Raw genomic sequence first — 22,151 nt, forward strand, 5'->3', positions numbered from 1 at the left:
TTCACATACAAATGTGAATGAAAATAACATAAGATTAGATGGAGATATGATGGCTATACCAAACGAAAGAGAACTGTCTTTATATAGTGCTGCGCTTTCAGCTAAAAAAGGCCATTTTTTTGGCGTTATCAAGTTCTGACCAAACACCACTTATTACAAAACATCATGTAAACTCAGGGATGTAGAAGTCATCGGATTAATGGTGGGCGCTAGAGGAACCATAACAAAACAATTCGTGTCATCTATACTAATAATAAATCTGTAGCCGAAATTTGTCTGGTAATTTTCGATTTTCCAAAAATAATTGGTCCTCACATATATAATTAATCACCCAGAAACCGAAAATCGCTTTTTTGACATTTTTGTTTGTCTGTCTGTCTGTATGTTTGTTACCTTTTCACGCGATAATGGCTGAACGGATTTCGATGAAAATTGGAATATAAATTAAGTTCGTTGTAACTTAGATTTTAGGCTATATGGCACTCAAAACACATTATTTAAAAGGGGGGTTATAAGGGGACCTGAATTAAATAAATCGAAATATCTCGCTTATTATTGATTTTTGTGAAAAATATTACATAACAAAAGTTTCTTTAAAAATAATTTGCGATAAGTTTTATTCCTTGAAAAATTTTGATAGGACTGATATTTAATGAGATAAATGAGTTTTAAAATTAAAATAACTGCCATCTAAGGCCGTGTAATGAATTAAAAAACAAATGACTTCGTCTATAAGGGGCTTTGGACAGCAACAATCGAAAGCTATGAAAGATAGCCTACAGATAATGTTTCTGTGTTTGTATGAAGTAATATCGGACGCTAAATTAACCGATTTGTATAATTAATTATTATTTCACCATTGGAAAGTGTAGTTTCTCTAGATGGACATAATGCTATAATTTTATTACAGTAACTTCTGAGTGAATCGAGAACAGGTAAGATTAAAATAGCTTCTTATGCACAGAAAACTTGATAGGCTATTCTGTACATTCGTTTCCTGTATTTCCTAAAATAATTTTTATGACCGAATGAGTGGTCTCTGGATCAAAATGATCGCATTTTAATTATGCAAATACAATTTAAATTAAGTAACATAATAAACGATTTATCCTTATATCAAACACGAATGTTCCCTTCATCAAATGTCCTATTTTAATTATGTAATTACTTTATATTTATTTCTAACGGGTGCAGCGGAGCGCACGGATACGGCTAGTTCTGTCATAAATTTGGTGTCCCAACAACAACAATTAAGGAAATTTCTATGATAGCTTTGAAGGGTTCTCTGCAGATTTTACGGCGACACTTATACTTCAATTCAAATTACAGTTGAATTTTCTCATTCTATTTTTTATCTGTATTTTTGGGTTTACTGCAAATTTTTATTATCTGAAATATTATCTACTGTAAATTTTAGTTTATTGTAAACAAATTTCTTGTAAGATATTTTAAATGTCTTCTTAAATGTTACCATTTAACATTCTTTGTCTTTGGCAACCTCACCAATTTGAGGAAGATTAAATGTTAAATTTATGTTTCAACTTTTTCCCTCAGAATCTGTAAGTCCTTTGGAAATAAATATTGGCATACTATATATGCATCACTACGCAATTTTAAAGTTCTTGAAAAGTGAACGATGGAATTTTGCAAAGAACCAAGTCTCTTTGCCATTAAGATCAATAATTCATTACTTTCGGTATATTTTTGCTTTGCTCTCAAAATAATTTAGAGAGGAAATTTTATAAAACGAGAAAATTTGTTTTTAGTGGTTCAAGTGGTATAAAACGGATAAATTTTCATAATCTAAGTTCTTCTCAATTCTGTGTTTTCGAATTACGCCAACTGAAGCAGATTATATTCTTGAAATAATCGGACATATTTTACAACCAAAAACAAGAAGTTCATCTCTTACATCTGATGAACAATTACTCTCATGTCTTCATAGAATAGGAAATGGAGTTCAACTCAATGGAGCTGCAATGACTACTGATGTGAATGTTACGGACTTTGCAGAATGAAATCAAAAGTGAATATTGGTCTTCAATTTATAAAGAAACATACACACTTTTTCCTTTTTGAAAAATTTAAAAGTAAAAAGTGAAATTTTGCGAAATTGCAAAGTGTAATAGTGAAATAGGACTTGCTTACTTACTTACTTACTTACTTACTGGCTTTTAAGGAAGCCAGAGGTTCATTGCCGCCCTCATATAAGCCCGCCATTGGTCCCTATCCTGAGCAAGATTAATCCAGTCTCTACCATCATATCCCACCTCCCTAAAATCCATTTTAATATTATCTTCCCATCTACGTCTCGGCCTCCCAACAGGTCTTTTTCCCTCCGGCCTCCCAACTAACATTCCATATGCATTTCTGGATTCGCCCATACGTGCTACATGTCCTGCCCATCTCAAACGTCTGGATTTTATGTTCCTAATTATGTCAGGTGAAGAATACAATGCGTGCAGCTCTGCGTTATGTAACTTTCTCCATTCTCCTGTAGCTTCATCCCTCTTAGCCCCAAATATTTTCCTAAGAACTTTATTTTCAAACACCCTTAATCTCTGTTCCTCTCTCAAAGTGAGAGTCCACGTTTCACAACCATACAGAACAACCGGTAATATAACTGTTTTATAAATTCTAACTTTCAGATTTTTTGACAGAATACTAGATGACAAAAGCTTCTCAACCGAATAATAACAGCATTTCCCATATTTATTCTGCGTTTAATTTCCTCCCGAGTGTCATTTATATTTGTTACTGTTGCTCCAAGATATTTGAATTTTTCCACCTCTTCGAAAGATAAATTTCCAATTTTTATATTTCCATTTCGTACAATATTCTGGTCACGAGACATAATAATATATTTAGGCTTTTCGGGATTTACTTCCAACCCTATCGCTTTACTTGCTTCAACTAGAATTTCCGCGTTTTCCCTAATCGTTTGTGGATTTTCTCCTAGCATTTTCACGTCATCCGCATAGACAAGAAGCTGATGTAACCCATTCAACTCCAAACCCTGTCTATTATCCTGAACTTCCCTAATGGCATATTCTAGAGCGAAGTTAAAAAGTAAAGGTGATAGTGCATCTCCCTGCTTTAGCCCGCAGTGAATTGGAAAAGCATCAGATAGAAACTGGCCTATAAGAACTCTGCTGTAAGTTTCACTAAGACACATTTTAATTAATCGAACTAGTTTCTTGGGAATACCAAATTCAATAATAATATTATATAAAACTTCTCTCTTAACCGAGTCCTGAAATAGGACCCAGGCAATTAAATACATTAATATTCTATACGTTAATAAACCATAAATAATTTTTATACGAGACTTATGCGGAGTTGGGACAGAAAACGTTACTAATAAATCATGCACAAGCGATGGATGTATTAACAGCTATAACTATACATGGGAATTGCTTTGCTGTAGTTATAGGCTATACACGAAATCCCTTGTTTAAGCGTTGTATGTAGAGAAAAAAAATGGCCGCCCCTCTAACAGCTGTTCGTATCGATTGTCATTTTGTGATGATGGTTGCCTAGTAACCACAGAAGAACAAACCAAAGAGCGCAGAATAATTAGAATTATATTGCTGTAGCTTGTACTCTTTGACTAAAATATAGCGTGGTAATCGATTAGGTCCAGTTGTACTATCGATACTTGGCGCGGCACACTAACGCGCAGTATCGGATCCAATAGAGAACCTCAGATATTCTATTACCTTTCGTAATGAAGTAATGACGTAACTATGACGTAGCTGTGTAACAGTTATACTGTTATATACAACGTATGTAGTGATTATCAATAAGGAATTTACACACGATTTATGAACGAGCTATTCATTGTGTAAATATAATACAGTTAAACGTGTATGTAATTGTTTTTATTAATAAGACCGTATAATTATAAATTTTATTTAAAAAATTCACAGAAGTTTTTTAAATGTAAGATTCAAGAAAGGTATTTTGACCCCTTTACGTCCTGTCAACTCCCATTATAAAAATGCATTCAACAGCCCACGTTTGAATAACGGGCTCATTTAGCACATGGTTGTACTTCTTGCGTACTCGTGTCGAGATGCGACCATTACAATGTTCTGCCATCAGCATCCCTCACCCGTGTTCGTAATTTTGACAGTTGGGGCGGCGCGGCGGGCCAGCTCTCCATCATCAAGCCCCTAATTGTGTCTGACCTGCACTCTGGCGGGATTCTTTCTTCCTCCTTGCCCTCCGCGAGCACATTCCTGGGGTCAAAGTGCTCGACAGCCTCTTCAGACCCATCGTGAATCATAATACACTCTACCACTCCTAAAATTTTCGCTATTCTGGCATTTCCACTCTCATTTTTTGTGCTCAACCGAGCAGTTCCTCTGCGTGCCGTGAGGACTGATAAGGTTCTCTGTGGGCATAATGCAGAGATTGTTTACTTTAACTCGTACAGTCTGATTATTTTAATATGCCACCACTTGGCCGATGTCATCACTAGACCTCGGATTCCAGATAAAAAATCTATTTTGTTCCTCATGTAAAACATAAAAGTAAATTCGTATATACACTATTTATAGGAATATATTGATGTTCCAATAGTACCTAAAAATACCTAAATTGGCATTAGAAACTATAAGGTGAAGCAGAAATATCTCCCCATTTTCAACTGCACATAAAATGGAAAATATTGAAGTCAAATATCAAACAGTAATATAAATTTATTCCTTATGATGTGCCATTTAACCCTTCAGTTTAGTTCCGCACACACTTTCAGATTCCACGTCAAGGACGTGTTTCTAGCCGCAAGACTATAAAATTGTGGATTGCGTCATTTCGGAATACGCTATTTTCACTGTTACACTATCATAAAGAATGAACTTACCTTGACCAAACATTATTTATACTGTTATACACATTTTATAAAATAAGTAGGCTACAGTATTATGAAATAAAATACCTTGTATTACAATATACAACCCTGTAGGCTACATAAGCTTAATAGTGTATAATGTTTGATCAATGTAGACCTATATTCTTTATTATAGTGTAAATAGTAAAAATAGCGTGTTCTAGTGTAGCCTACATAGTGTAAATAATTTAAATTGTAAATATTAATTGTTTTGTTCTGCACCACTTTACAAAACAAGAGTCGTGTGAGCCATCAGTCAAGTAGATCTACTATGCTTGCTAGATGCACGTGCGTTGTCTACTTAAAAACTCCAGTAATACTTAATCTTGTAGTCTCCTGGGACAAAGTACGGCTCCTGCTTATGAGTTTTCTGCAGTTATTCGGGGAGGCCGAGACGTAGATGGAAGAATAATATTAAAATGGATTTAAGGGAGGTTGGATATGATGCTTGGGACTGGATTAATCTTGCTGATCGATGCGGGCTTATGTGAGGGCGGCATATCTTTTTTACATAATAACATATTACTTTAGTACAATTAATAAATATATTTACATGTTTATTCTCTGGATAAATTGATTTGCAGATATTGCAAAAGAATACGATCTGTTCCAGTGGCGGTTCCTCGGGGGAGGGAAGGGAGGAACGTCCTCCTCACATTTTTCTTCTTTTAAAAGTAAATACCAAATGAAATATGTGCCTTGAAATTCGAGGAAGATTCGATAATTTTTAAGTTCACAGCTATAAGAAAACCTCGGTTGATCGAGTTTTAAACGACGCGCGCTCATGTGTTGCTAGAAAACTGTGAGAAAGATGCGAGATTGTTTGTGTGGAGGAAAGCCAATCCATTTCTCCTTTACTGCAGTTAACACACATAGACAACAGCGCAGTAGCGGCCACAGAAAGAAGCAGAGTTTTAAAGCAAGTAAATGAACGGATAGGGAGGAGATCCTCCTCTGAATCATCACATGGGCGGGAAATAGAAATAGACTGGTCGTGCAGCAAGCTCGCTACCGCTGCCATCTAACGATGTTACATTCAACCAGACTATAACACATCTAGGAGGAGGCATAATAAAAACATTTTTAACGCAAAGCTATGAAAGACACCATATAAACTTTTTTTTAATAATTATAAGTCAAAAATATTATTCATTGCACTTTATATAGGCTACTATTCATGGTTTGAAACTTTCAAGAATATTTTAAAGTTAAAGTTGGGTTTATATAAAAACTAAGAGGAAGTAGTTAGTTGTACGTTAGTATCGCAGATCTTTTTAGCCCCTGAAATTCACTTCCATACATTGTCTAATAGACAGGGCAATAGCCAAGTTGTCAGTTTCGTACAAATATATTTTAAATTGAAAGTAGGTACTCCAAACTGCATTATTTTTAACATAAAAAATTAATCGGTCACCGGCAGCTTTGAACAATAATGGTAGTATGACTTTACAAGAACTGACATTCTTCAAAAGCATGTGATACTGAACTTGTAAAATGTACATGTGGCAACACAGATCACGTGAGTGGGTGCAGTGTTCTCGCTTTCCTCAGATTATTTCTCATTTCCGTAAAATGGTTCCGATTTCGTGTTAGTAGCTATAATCTCTTCCAATACGTGTGATGCTGTAGTGTGCTCGAAAAATGCTGCGAGGTTGTGAATTTCCTTGTAATTGTTAATTTGTGCAATTATTCAACAATGAATGAAAGTGAAAACATAATATATTTTGGAAAATTTAGGAAACTCAGTTTTTCAAGAATAGATTATTGCTATACTGAAGGGAAGGCCAACCCCAACACTACCTGGTCTTACATGTATGCATGTAGGCTAATTTGTAGCATGTTTCATTCAAGAAGGTGTCATTTCGTGCTGTTAACTTCTTTCCTCCTCTTAAGAAATATGCAGGAGCCGCCACTGATCTGTTCAGTAGTTTTTGGAAAAGTTCTACATCACGATGCATTTGCCTTAATCCGTTTCTCTACCTACGCTCGGAAGATAGCTAAAGGGAAGAGCTTGAAAACAGTGTTGCCAACTGGACGGAAATTTCGTCATAACTGACGGAATATCAACGTAGCGGATGGGAAAAGAATGGCTTTGACGGGAGACGGATTTTTTTTGGCGGAAATTACGATTTACATCGTCTTTTGACTTTTTTAGCTGCTGTCATTTTATTTGTTTAATTTTTGGGGGATTTTACTTTTTCATTGAATTGTGCCGTACCATGTTAAAGAGTCCCCTGTTTCAGATTTCCTCGTAGTAATCAAGTCAGAGGTTGACGAATTAATATTTTAATCAAGATTGGTAAGTTAGTTGTGTTAAAATTTGCTTTCTATTTGTATATTGATACATTGAGTGGGGTCTATATATATATATATATATATATATATCTTTTAATTTTGACGGATTCTGACGGATTTCCAGGTGTTAGACTGACGGGGATACAATTTATGTGTTGACAACACTGCTTGAAAATCGGTGCGCAGCTATTCAAGTGATCAGTGATCCGGCGCCTCGTGGTCCATTGCCTGATCTTGCCTCACAGCATCCCAAAATAAGTCCCTTATGCTTCGGTCGGTCGGAAGACGTCAAACGAAGAGATAACCAGCCTAGTGGTAGCTACAATTCATTTAAATGCCCCTATTATGATAGCATGGGAAATGGCTGTCTTGTTGTGGAATGCCGTGATGAAGTCGTCCCCTTGTAGGGGGTAAACACTGATAAATGGACGTGTTTTATCTGCAAGTTTAGGCGACAGAGAGCAGATATCAAATTGAAATAGTTTTAAATGCCTGTACGCAATATCAGAGCCTCCACCCCCGAAAGTAATTTTCTTTTCGAGTTATGGGATGACGCCATGTAAACTAGTCTGATTTATATAGCGTCTACTGACGTCAAGTACTTAAGGTGGATCTATTTCTCATCGCAGAGACGTGCCAGTTGTGACCACAAGGGAGACGTGCACTACGCGCTTATACTTCCATCCTCTCAGTTCAAAGTTTCCGACGTATTTTATATATTTGTTTTATAAACTACTCGTATTTTTTCCATAATGGTATAGCCACCGGCGTGGCTCAGTCGGTTAAGGCGCTTGCCTGCCGGTCTGAAGTTGCGTTCGGGCGCGGGTTCGATCACCGCTTGGGCTGATTGCCTGGTTGAGTTTTTCCGAGGTTTTCCCCAACCGTAATGTGAATGCAAGGTAATCTATGGCTAATCCTCGGCCTCATCTCGCCAAATACCATCTCGCTATCACCAATCTCATCGACGCTAAATAACCTAGTAGTTGATACAGCGTCGTTAAATAACCAACTAAAATAAATAAACAAATCCTTAATGGTAAGGACAGATTTTCGTCTAAGATATAGCATTTGTTATATAAAGTACATTTATCGTAAATGTAATATTATTTGTATTCTAAATCGATTTATAATAATTACAGCAATAAAAAATATAATAAACGTAAATTTAAATCTAACTATAAATAAATAAATGCAATAAACCTAGGACTATACATAAAGACTATGCTATAATAACGTCTACTACGGTAGAGCATACATAGGCGCAATTTTCGGTTACGTGAGGCACTCGATTTGAAATAGTTTGTTTACTAGGAGAGGAGACTGCAGAGTAGGATGGGAAATATAAACTGCTGTGACCTGTGTCACCTTAACGTAATCGCTAAGGCGGTCAGTGGCGAATTATTAGGAATACGCTTGGTTAACGTGAGAGACTCGAAAACTTTTATTCAATTTGGCAAATTAATTCGGCAGCTTTAATCATAAACCTCTTTACTGTTTCTCCGTAGCTGAATTGATTTAAATCACAGGCGAGAATTTAGTAACTAGCCAATAATATTACATCACATTGTCTACGTTTATTCTCTTGAATATTCTGGCGTTTCTCAAGATTGCTTTGCACGTTCTTGACCTAAAATAATTTCAGAAAATCATATTTCGTTCTCTACGCACATTTGATAATTTTTATAAATTTCTTTTGGAAATAATACGTACAAACAACATTTAATTCCTCGTACCCTTTTAATGCAGCGTGTTTAAGGTATAATGTCGTATTTAGTATACTATGCAAATGTTATCATAAATTTTCTTCGGAATAGTACGAAAAAATAACATTTAATTTGTCTTGCCTTTTTTTTTTTTTTTTATACCTTGGGGATTTTGTGAAGTGAATTTTTAATGGCAGGCAGAGTAACTATCTCATGCCCCCATGTTTAGATTGCTACCAGTGCACTTCATTAGAACCAGGTACCCAGCTTCGAAGTCGTTAGCCCTGTGAACTTACAATATATTTATGTTCCCCTATTATCATAATTCAGGGTTGTTATCTAAGAAATTAGCAAGTTCTTTGTGATAGTAGAAGAGAAAGAGTGGGGGAAGGGAAGTGGTCCGTGACCCATTTCTTTTAGGGCTCATCCCGACATTTGTCTATTGCTCAAGGGAAACCACGGAAAAACCTAGAGCAGGATGAGATGTCGTGCTGACGACAAGCCAATTGGCTATAGTGGGGTCGGAATATGTTCAGGTGGGAGGTTTTAGTTTAATCATTATTCAAAGTACAAATACATTAAAGGTACATAAAAAGTGTTTACAATAAGAACAATGCATCTATGCTGCCAATAACGTGATGACCCTGAAACAGAGAAATAACATTATTAGTGCATTAATAGACTTGTCTGTGTGTAGAGTCAAGTGGTTATTTAGTGTTCAAGTTGGTATTCGTCTTGTACGTTGTCGTTCCAAGCTAGAGGGTGGAGTACGCTCTTAGGTCTTTTATGCTTGTCTAATGCAGGGTTGTAATTTCCTAGTCAAGAAATTAGTGGGTTTGTGCTGCTGTACGACTTGGTGTACGTGCAGAAGGCTTGATTTGAAATATATTCTTGAATTGTCGAAATTTCTAGTTCTTCATGAATCAATCTAACAGGAGTAACTCTAGGAAGTCCTGTGATGAATCTTAGAATTTTGTTTTGGAAAACTTGTAATTTTTTACGGACTGTAATAGGTGCATGTCCCCAAGCAGGACAAGCATATAGTATTACTGACCTAATTAATGTTTTATACAAAGTTAGAGCTGTGTGTATGCTTAGATGTCTGCTTTTATTTAATATTGGATAAAGCTCCACCATTCTAGAATTGGAAAGTCGTGAGTTTTTGTAGTAAGGAGTAATGTCGTTGTATATTAAATTTTCGAGCATAACATACATTGTATGTTCTCCCCTTCCAAACAGCAAAAAAAAAAAAAAAAGCAAAAAAAACACTTCCTCCCATTTGTCATGAAATAATCGTTTTCTAACGCGTACACACTGCTTTGATAACGCCATTATGCCACCACTGATATTACTTATGAAACTGATATAGAACCTGCCCACGCCTAGGAGCTACATGAGGGAGGAACGGGGACTGTGAAGATGATGTCACTCAGAGCGATAAGCTCTGTGAAGGTCAGTGAGGCACAAATTCTCAAGTGAGACACGATGCCCATCTATGCAGTAGAGCATCGATTATCCGAAACAATTGGGGACGGGGGGTGTTCGGATAACTGATTTTTCGGACAACCGATCATTTACGAAAACAAATTGTACCGGTGTCATAGGAGCAGTAAGAAACAACGAAACACTGGTACTAAACACAAAACTGTACGTACAGTATATATTTCGTATCACACGTCTTACAAATAACACAGAGAACTGACTAGCCTAGCTTGACTAGTTCAAAATGGCCTACAGTTTAGGAAAAGAAGTCAATTTTTTTTCGGTTAACCGATGTTTCGGTTGATCGGCATTCGGTTAATCGATGCTCTACTGTATAAGCAAAAGTAAACCTAACTTATAAGTACTTCTATTAAACCCAACTATTATCACTTAAGTAATTACATATTACCTTAATTAATTACTTATAAACTTAATTAATTACATGACACAACTTAAATAGTTACACTGCACCTACAATTAAATTTTCAATCTAATCTTCTCAACCTTTCCTTAAATGTATTGATTTTGAGAGTATCAGCCTGAAATATAGCCGCAGGTAAGCTGTTCCAGTCTACTACAATATTGTGCGGTTAACAAAGGAAAATTTTGCGACGTCCGTTCTTTGTTTTCTGCATTTAGACTTCCTAATATGATGAACCCTGCCTAAGTATGATAGTGTCACTAATCTAGCATTGATGTCGATCCATGGTTTCTGTCCCCTTTTGCCTTAAACATTGCGGTCAGTCTGATTTCTCGTCGCCTTGATTTGAGAAATTCCCACCCTAAGTTTTTTACTATCTCTTCGCCGTGTCCTTTTCCCATTTTGACATATTTTGCTGCTCTGCGTCGGACTTTTTCTATTGAATCGATTTGGTTTTGTCTGTACTGATCTCAACCTACTGGTACGGAGTGACTCTTCATCGTTTATGTAAAAATGGAACATTGTAGAATTCTATCTTTAAATTGAAAAATAGGTCTTGCCAATGACTAATCAATCCTCAGCTTCTAACAAAATGTTTAACGCGCTTCGAGATTTAGCGTTAAACAGAATTACCTTGCACCCAAGAATCTAGAAGTGAGTTTTGGGACAGTGAATACTGTGTTACTATGGTACCAACAGCGACGCTGATACAACCTCTGCAGTTGCGAGCGTCGTTAAATAAACCATAATTTCAACTTTTGGTACCAACTTCTTTATAAATATAATCGTGTGCTTTAACGTTTATATAACAATATACAGGGTGTTTAAAAATACGGGGCATAATTTCAGGTATGTATTTCCCACATGTAGACAATCAAAATACGTAGTTCATTACAACATGTGTCCGGAAATGCTTCATTTCCGAGTTATGGCCTTCACAACATTGAAATTCACCGGAACGTTTTTCTTTCCGCAGGTCGTTGTCATTACAGAAGATGTTCAAAATGTCCACCTCCTGCTTGAATACAGACCTCACATCGATGTCTCATTGACCTGCGAACACGATCCCAAACGCCAGGAGTATTGCGTATGTCCTCAGAACATGCCACAATTCGATTCCGAAGGGATTCCAAATCAGGCACCGGAGACGAATAAACCAATGATTTTAAATGGCCCCACAAGTAGAAATCGAGAGGGTTCAGATCAGGTGAGCGTGGAGGCCAAGAATTGGGCCACCTCTACCTATCCATCGATCAGGAAACCTTCGATCCAAGTACCGGCGAGCCGTACGACTGAAGTGTGCAGGAGCGCCATCATGCAAGAAGTGAATTTGTTGACGATTGATCAGTGGAGTGTCTTCTAAAACATGAGGTATGGTGTTTTCCAGGAAGTTTGTTGTGAAGGCCGTAACTCGGAAATGAAGCATTTCCGGACACATGTTGTAATGAACTATTTTGATTGTCTACATGTGGGAAATACATACCTGAAATTATGCCCCGTATTTTTTAAACACTCTGTATAGGCCTAATAACAGAAAATGATTAACAATTTTCATTTCAATAATTTCGAGGGAAAAATTGTTCCGGGGCCGGGTATCGAACCCGGGACCTTTGGTACGTTTAACCAAAGGTCCCGGGTTCGATACCCGGCCCCGGAACAATTTTTCCCTCGAAATTATTCAAATTAATTTTTCAGGGAGTTATTCCTGAAAGCTTAATTTGCAATTTTCATTTCATTTATTCATTTAGTGTTCTGCCCAAGACCAGGTCTTTTACTGCAAACCCATCTTTCTCCAATCTTTCCTATTTTCTGCCTTCCTCTTTGTCTCATTTGATCCATATATCTTAAAGTCGTCTAACATCTGATATCTTCTTCTGCCCCGAAATTTTCTCGCGTTCACCATTCCTTCCACTGCATCCTTCAGTAGGCAGTTTCTTCTCAGTCAGTGACCCAACCAATTTCTTTTCCTCTTCCTGATCAGTTCCAGCATCATTCTTTCTTCATTCACTCTTTTCAGCACAGCTTCATTTCTTATTCTGTCTGTCCACTTCACACGTTCCATTCTTCACCGTATCCACATTTTAAATGCTTCTATTCGCTTCTCTTCACTTCGTCGTAATGTTCATGTTTCTGCCCCATACAATGCCACACTCCAAATAAAGCACTTCACTAATCTCTTCTTTAGTTCTTTTCCAGAGGTTCGCAGAAGATGCTCCTTTTTATATTAAAAGCTTCCTTTGCCAATGCTGTCCTTCTTTTGACATACTGGCAACAGCTCAATGCTTAGAGTACACCCTAAGTATTTGAAACTGTCCACTTGTTCTATTGTCTCATTTACTATTTTTTACTAAAGTATGTTCCTTTAGATAAAAAAGGGGATATGTCAGCAGTATTCAAACCGTTGCTTACGAGATTACTATGCTCAATAGATTAATCAGTAGGCCTATAGAAATGTTTTCACCACTGCAAGAAAAAATCGCGCAATAATTATACTTCTCAGTTATTGTGACGTTCGTATTTTTTTAAAAGAGAGGGAAAAGTTAGGCCTTCTTGCAAATGCTTAATTATGAATTCAAGGAAATTAAAGATAATGTAGTACCTTAATTAGTTGCAATGTCTTATTTAATAACAATATTAATAATATTAGGTGAAAAGGGTAGGCTAAAGTGCGTATATGTAAGATGTCAAGTTAATTTATTTCCGGAAATGTTTGGTGTATGAACTGAAGTACAGAGCAGACAGTCCCTCAGTTTATATGTAATATGTTTTAATATCAAGAATGACAATCTTTTATTGTAATATAATTGAGGAGTAGAAGTTTGGAAATTACGTCTATTGTCCATAAAATATTGTACGAAGCATTTAATAAGCAATGGTGATTCCTTTAAATGTCCCAAATGTCAATGTCATTTAAGTGTTCTGCCATGAATATTTAGGGCAGAACAGCGCTCCGAGCGGCGGAATTGGCATTACGAGGGAACCACTTCAGACTCGTTTTTCAAGTGCTATGCGCCAGCTTGTGTAACTTCGTAAGCAAATCTCGTAAGCAACGGTAGGGACAAATCGAAGCTTGCGTCGGCCGCCATGCTTTGGGACAAGCACCGGCTAGCAGACGGCTGCACTATACAATGCTGAATGTTTAATATATATGTTTGGTGTCTCTTATAAATCAATCTGAATGGGTAAATGAAAAAAAATCTCATTAACATTTAAAGCGACCACGTTAAAGACATAATCAAGCTTAGTTACCGTTAGTTTGGCACGAAATAAAAGAAGCCTGGAACAATTTTATACCGTAACCAAAGACGTTTTGTAGTTAATTGACAATATATAGAACGAACAGAAATACAAATGCATATTGTAGTAGCCTAATAGTTCAGATGAAAAGAAAATCATTACTATTAACTATTATTAACAAAACACTGCCAGCTGCGTAAGGCATTACATTAGGTCCATATTGTAAACACACGTTTGCTTTGATGTGGACGAGAAACGAACAATTATTATTTATCCGCTTCCATATCACATAATATACAACTGTAAAATAAAAACACATACCTAATGTTTTAGTTGGAAATATAAGTAGGGCTAACATGCATTAGCTTATTATCATAACTATAGAATGAAATAAACATCACATGCATGAATTAGTCATATAATAGAACTCAGGCCTAATGTACATAATACTTTGCCTATTTATTTATTATTATTATTGTTATTATTATTATTATTATTATTATTATTATTATTATTATTATTATTATTGACTACGTTAAATATTGTCTTACAACATTTTTATGTAAAGTCGTGTTGCACTGGTAACTCTAATTTGTGTGCTGACATCTGCTTTTTATGTAGTACTTTCTTTTAGGTGATTATTTAACGACGCTGTATCAACTACTAGATTATTTAGCATCGATGGTATTTATGATAGCGGGATGATATTTGGCGATAAGAGGCCAAGGATTTACCATAGATTACCCTGACATTCGTCTTACGGTTGGGGATATCGGAAAAAAACCAACCAGGTAATCAGTCCAAGCGTGAATCGAACCAACGCTCGAGCGCGACTCCTGATCGGCAGGCCTTAGTTCACTGAGCTACGCCAGTAGCTCTTTATGTACTTCTATGTCAGTTAACAAGTTTAAAATATGGTTCTCGGAAGGAATCCGAGATCCATTTACTAAAATATGTTCCTATAAGTGTAGAAAGATTGTACAAGTGTTCTATTGTTAGATCACATTGTTTTCACACGATGTAAGAGTGGGTGGTAATATGCTATTGAACTGTCAACATCTGTATAATCGTTCGGCGTATTTCTATAATGTCAGATGATGTTATGACAAAACTTCCATTATTCTTTCGTTAAAAAAAAAAGAGATTTTGTTTACTGTTGGTACGTACCATAAATTGAGTCTTTAGATCTATTAAACCATATTTTCTTAATGATTTAACATCTAAGCCGGCAATGCATGCAATCACATTTTCACAATATTCAGGCATTGAAAATGATGTAAGAATGAAGGAATTGCAATCAATGTCTGCAATTGGAAGTTCTAAGAGTCATATCGCCTCTGATTGTCAAAACACTGAGGATTATTATTACAGTGCATTAGGTGTTTGGAAAATACCATTAGATATATAGGCAATTATTAGCGAACATCCCTCTCTTTGTAACATAATTTAAATAAATTATTTACGTATCTTCTAACGTATATAAAATAACATAAGTAGAAATATTCCATGTATTCGGTCATAGGAAATAGAAATAAACTAATAAGTCTATTTATGAGCAATATAAGGCGTTTATATTTAAAGCAATGCTTAGTTACAATATATAGAATTGTTTCTGTATTCTATATTATACGTTAGAAAATACGTAAATAAGCTTAGTTATATTACAATGAAGGGGGATGTCCGCTAAAAAAAGCCTATATACCCTATGGTATTTTCCAAATTCCTAATACTTACAATTCGTGCTCCCCAAACATGGCGTCGCGCGAACCTGCGCGAGAGGTTTCAAAATTGTACACGACACCAGCGCCAATTGTGTGTCTAGATATATAACTACAACGTCTTTGTGTGAATACAACAGGCCTATAATAAGTAAATCAAACTCAAAACAGTTTAAATTCTAGTAAGAAAGATACAAATCAATTAACAATAAACCGTTGCCAAAGAGAGCTAAAATTTTCATGGCCCACTCTGTTGTGTAATGAACACAGACGAAGGCCAAAGCACTACACTGTTAAAAACCATCAGGGAAAATGATTGTGTAGATTAAGCACAAATCATTCTTATAATTCACAATACTCACTATTACCTGTGCCATCTATACATAGGAATAATAACTAAAGAAACACACTTACACCAACAAAAATTATCGATCGCAATTGATTAGTGGGGTCAGGTATCTTTGAACGTCAGTATAACATGGGGTGAAATCTAGGAACATTCAAACAGTTTCTTGTTTTTCATCTCCACACTTTATTGCTTCCGGGATTTAAATAGAAATACAAGATTTGTTTCTACATTCACTTATATATAGAACTTCACTTTTGTCTAAAAAAGCACTTTAATTTTATGGCTTAACCCACGGGATAGACTGTATCGGCTCTCGTTCTGGTATTGCCCTTGCATACTAGTTGGTCGCCACACCGTGTGGCCTGCTTTTCTCACCGATGTAGGGGCGGCAGCGTGAGGAGCGTAGATGGCTGGAGCGGCGGCAACCAAGAGGGCGGCGAGGGCGTGGCTGATGGAGTGCGTGGTGTAGGATGTTGAAAACGGGGCGACGGTTGTTTTGCGACTCCAATCGTGGTGGTAAAGACCAGCACCATGAGGGCGGCAAAGGCGTGCTTGATGGAGTGCACGGTGTAAGATGTTCAAAACAGGGCGAAGGCGTATGGTGCGACTCCAGTCGTGGTGGTAAAGACCAGCACCATGAGGGCGGCGAGGGCGTGGCTGATGGAGTGCGTGGTGTAGGATGTTCAAAACGGGTCGACGGTTGTGGTGCGACTCCAGTCGTGGTGGTAAAGACCAGCACCATGAGGGCGGCAAAGGCGTGGTTGATGGAGTGCACGGTGTAGGATGTTCAAAACGGGGCGACGGTTGTGGTGCGACTCCAGTCGTGGTGGTAAACACCAGCATCATGAGGGCGGCAAAGGCGTGGTTGATGAGGTGCACGATGTAGGATGTTCAAAACGGGGCGACGGTTGTGGTGCGACTCCAGTCGTGGTGATAAAGACCAGCACCATGAGGGCGGCAAAGGCGTGGTTGATGGAGTGCACGGTGTAGGATGTTCAAAACGGGGCGACGGTTGTGGTGCGACTCCAGTCATGGTGGTAAAGACCAGCACCATGAGGGCGGCAAAGGCGTGCTTGATGGAGTACACAGTGTAGGATGTTCAAACCGGGCGACGGTTGTGGTGCGACTCCAGTCGTAGTGGTAAAGACCAGCACCATGAGGGCGGCAAATGCGTGCTTGATGGAGTCCACGGTGTAGGATGTTCAAAACGGGGCGACGGTTTTGGTGCGACTCCAGTCGTGGTGGTAAAGACCAGCACCATGAGGGCGGCAAAGGCGTGCTTGATGGAGTGCACGGTGTAGGATGTTCAAAACGGGGCGACGGTTGTGGTGCGACTCCAGTCGTGGTGGTAAAGACCAGCACCATGAGGGCGGCAAAGGCGTGCTTGATGGAGTGCACGGTGTAGGATGTTCAAAACGGGGCGACGGTTGTGGTGCGACTCCAGTCGTGATGGTAAAGACCAGCACCATGAGGGCGGAAAAGGCGTGCTTGACGGACTGCACGGTGTAGGATGTTCAAAACGGGGCGAAGGCGTATGGTGCGACTCCAGTCGTGGTGGTAAAGACCAGCACCATGAGGGCGGCAAAGGCGTGCTTGATGGAGTGCACGGTGTAGGATGTTCAAAACGGGGCGACGGTTGTGGTGCGACTCCAGTCTTGGTAGTAGAGACCAGCACCATGAGGGCGGCGAGGGCGTGGATCTGGAAAATAATGAATTACGTTCAATTGCCATGTTATTGCTCAGGCTTGAAGTCTTTTGACATAACAGATATTGTTAACACCATGGTGAGAACACATTAAAATTATCACCAGGTTTATATTAAATATTTCATGTTAGCATATTTGGTATTAGGCCCTACTTTGTTTTAACATAATATGTTAACATTAATTATGAAACAATATAGTAATATATTTTCGGTGCTTAAAATTATTGATATGATCAAGTAAAACAAGATTTAAAATATCGCAATGCATAATTTTTAAATGTAGGTACTTGCAGTGGAAATAAATAATTGCCATTAAGTTACACTACATTTATATAAATCACGGGAAGGTAAAATAATGGTTCTGCGATATAAATATTGAATAAGTAGTTAATTTATAATAAAATTAAGAAGCACTTTGTGTTAGATTCAAATGCAATTGTCCTGTGAAAGAATGAAAGTTTTTAAGATTTCATGAGTTGTAATTGATTGAATAATTCCTATTTATAAGCAATATTTAATTTTAAATTTCGTAACATGTTCTGCACACTGCTACTAAAATGCCATTGAATAAATTCCTCTAAGATAAGTATTTTCATAATTCACTGAATATTTTGTGGAATTTTACTTAAATGATTTAAAAAATTTTGAAGAAACTATTTTCACTACCTCACGAATTAATTGCAAATTATTCTCATTGTGTTCTTGCTGTACATTTTGTTCTTGTGTTGTTGCTGTGATCAGCTTGTGTGTGATCTGTCAAGATCTTTCTCTGTTTTTACACCTCCATCTTCAGTTTGCTTGTGGTTGCCAAGGCACAAAATAGTCGTGAGCTGAATGCACATGACGATTCATTTGTTTCACTTCCTTTAGTTGCTAGGGGATGCATTAGTTTTCTCTTTCAATTGGTATGTTGTAACACTAGGAAGACTGACAGTATGAACCATTTTAGTCGATGAATTAATTTGTGCTCAACTTCCTATCACAAACATAACTAGGCATGAAAGCTTATTGTGGTCAATATTCAGTCAATTCAAACTGTACAGCATCGGTCATGATGTACGCAAACGTGGGTATTCGTTATCAGCGTCATGTCATTTACCTTTAATTTCGGTATACTGCTGACAGAACGTTATGGGTTCGCTTTGTATTCCTCTAAAACAGTAGTGTCAGAGTTGTGAGCTCCAATACCGGTTGTGGACCTAGATCGGAGCTTGAACTTGCTTATGTCTGTGGAAACACAGGAGCACGGAACCAGTCTAGTGGAGCGCTCCGCTCCGTTTAGTCCCTGTCTGACATCGCTGCTCTAAAACGAGTAAGTCTCGAAAACGTCCATATAGCGTTTACAGCATTAGACGAAATTTTTCGAGATTTGCGGACGCCATATGAATGAAATATATGAGGTTGGCAAATAACTTCATACTTGGATTAAAGGAGTTATTTCGTCGGTCTTATTGAGAAGTGGATGTTATTAAAGTGTTTTGAGGAGTAGCATGGGATTACATTAAACGAGTTCAAAAACCTGGCACAAACGTTTGTTAATATACTGAACTAAAAGATCTCTAGTAGGCCTATAGATCCATTCGTTATTGAATGATACTCCACAACTCGATCATGAAAGCTCTCAACAAACGCCGGCAAGGGCAGAAAAGTACAATTAGCCGTAAAACAGCGAAGAAAATTAAGAAAATCTTAAACTATGTAATATGAGCCCAATAACATAATATTATTCTTAGAGAGTCATTCTGTATTAGTTTCGTATCCTTACATAAGTGTTTTAACGAAGTCTAAAGAGCCCACAATAATTGAAAAATTGTTTGGGATCACAATGGTCTTCTTATGAGTGTCATAAATATCTTCGGTGTATTGCTTCCCATAGTACGAGGCATGTTAAAAGTCCCGCCTTGACGGCAGATGACGTCAGTAGCAGAGTTGAGGGGTGTGATGGCCCCTACCTTCTAAGGAGGGATAATCACTTTCTTCTGTCTTTACATGTTTGATATGCCCGCACTTTACCCAATGCTTTTTAATATTAATATCATCTATCACATTTACTATTAAATCACGTACTTCAACAGATTTATTTCCCAATGTATTTTCTGACCGGACATTTCTCTTCAGTTCCGACCAAACGAATTCTATGGCTTTGAGACAACAATGGTGGGGGGGGCAGTCGTAGTACAACATGGCCGTATTTTGATGATAGTTCGTCAATTACATACATCTTTTTTCTATGGTGGCTACGTTTTATCTCTTGTAGCAGATGCAACTTTGTTGTTGGGTCTGGCGTGGGCAAAGGGATGTCATTTTCACGTATAAATGTTTTAATGGCATCTATTGTTGATCTAGTGGTAGGTAGAGGATTCACAATACGAGAATGGTATGGGACATTATCCATAATGATAATGATGCATTGAGAAGTTTATTTAACTTTGGAGCTATTTTATTTTGATATCACTCATACACAGTTCGTCGTAGTAAGTCCGTTACGAAACCATCGATTTTACGAAATGTTTCTTTCATATTTCGATCGACGTTTTCTTTTGTTGATTTACCTTTTCCAGGGATAATTCTCTTTATTGTTGCGCGAGACACCAAACTGTAGCAGCACTGGCATTTTGCAGTGGTGTCCGGCACTTACCCGCACCGTCATTGAAATACGTATAGCCTAGATATTAATAATAATAATTAACACTGTTCTTGTACAATCTTACCACGTTCTAATGGCGACTGTGTGGGTTTACGTCTACGACTATCGTTATTATCCGTTTCCAAAGGACGTCACATTATAATAATACAACCACAATGTATGGAACACAAAAGCCACAATATAGGCTGCACTTACGGTCTTCTGCCTTGTTCTGAACTAACTGTATTATATTTGCGGGCTCGTCTGAAACCGAATACTATATGAACTTGTTCTCGGAGCACCGACTTAGATCTGTCAACAGCGCTGGCGTACCAACAACCAGCCGCGTGCTTCAAGACTGAAACACCTGACGCCTCCCGCTCAAGGTAGGTGCAAATGGCTCTCATTTGAGCGGACGTACTATAAGAAATGAACTCCACCATCCGCGAGAAATGACAGGGAGCGAGTAATTCCGAACTTGCCACCTGCCTCTGTAACAGTGTGCGTTTACTGTTCTCCAACCAGGAGATCAACCGTGAAAGGAATGTGCTTACTATTGCGTCATCTATTGGAGCGAAGTAGATAGATAATATTATCGTTATAACGTCAGTTTAAAAACCACGCTCTGTCCTGCATATGTTATTTCCTGTATGGAGAGATTAAAAGACCAGGAGATTAACAGTGATCTAATTTTGTAACTAGGGTAGTATCAATATGTGTGTATCAATGTTATTGTTTGTGCTGTGAGAGCTAGCCAAGATTATTACATATGAATAAATACATAAATGGTTGAATAAACATATAAAGGGCTGCCGAACTTTAATTTCCTTTAAATGTAAATTAGAAAAATATCTTATGATGAGTTACCAGACCTAACGCGTTGCAAATATTTAATGGAATGTGTTCCACTGTATTTATTTATTTATTTATTTATTTTTCTTATTGTTATTATTTAAATCGTGTTTATTTATCACTTAACGCCAATATGTATCACACTATGTTGTTGTTTTTTATTATTAATCTATTTTTGTGTACATTTTATTGAATTGTCGGTTTCTGGTTTAATTATGTAAATCCCATTTAATTTTAATCTAATACTAATATGTACTGTATACTAATGTGTTTATTTTTATTTTTACTGTGTACATTTTTTTTATTGAATTATCGGCTTCTGTTTTTATGTGATTCGTATTTGATTCTAACAACATTAATATGTATTTCACTATGTTTATTTTTATTTTATGAGGTAAATTTTATGTAACTACCTCTTTTGATCTCATTATGTACCTATTGTATCAGTATGTAACTCCGATCCAGTTTTATGTTCAACAGTGTGAGCAAGTTTTAATCCTGGTTGAGTGTAAGAGAAGGCCTTACGACCTTAATTCTGCTATTATTATTATTATTATTATTATTATTATTATTATTATTACTATTATTATTATTATTATTATTATTATTATTATTGTAAATAGATGAATTAATATGTAAATGGATAAATTAATATATAAATGGATGACTAGATATATAAATTAGTGAATAAATATTTGAATGGATGAATATACAAATATTTAAATGGATGAAAAATTATTTAAATGGATGAATAAATATATAAATGGATCAATAAGTATAGAAACGGATGAATAAATATTGAACTGGATAAATAAATATTGAAATGGATAATTGAATAAATAAATAAATAAATGGATGAATAAGTATAT

Source organism: Periplaneta americana, chromosome 4 (genome assembly GCF_040183065.1).
Source record: "Periplaneta americana isolate PAMFEO1 chromosome 4, P.americana_PAMFEO1_priV1, whole genome shotgun sequence".
Taxonomy (NCBI): domain Eukaryota; kingdom Metazoa; phylum Arthropoda; class Insecta; order Blattodea; family Blattidae; genus Periplaneta; species Periplaneta americana.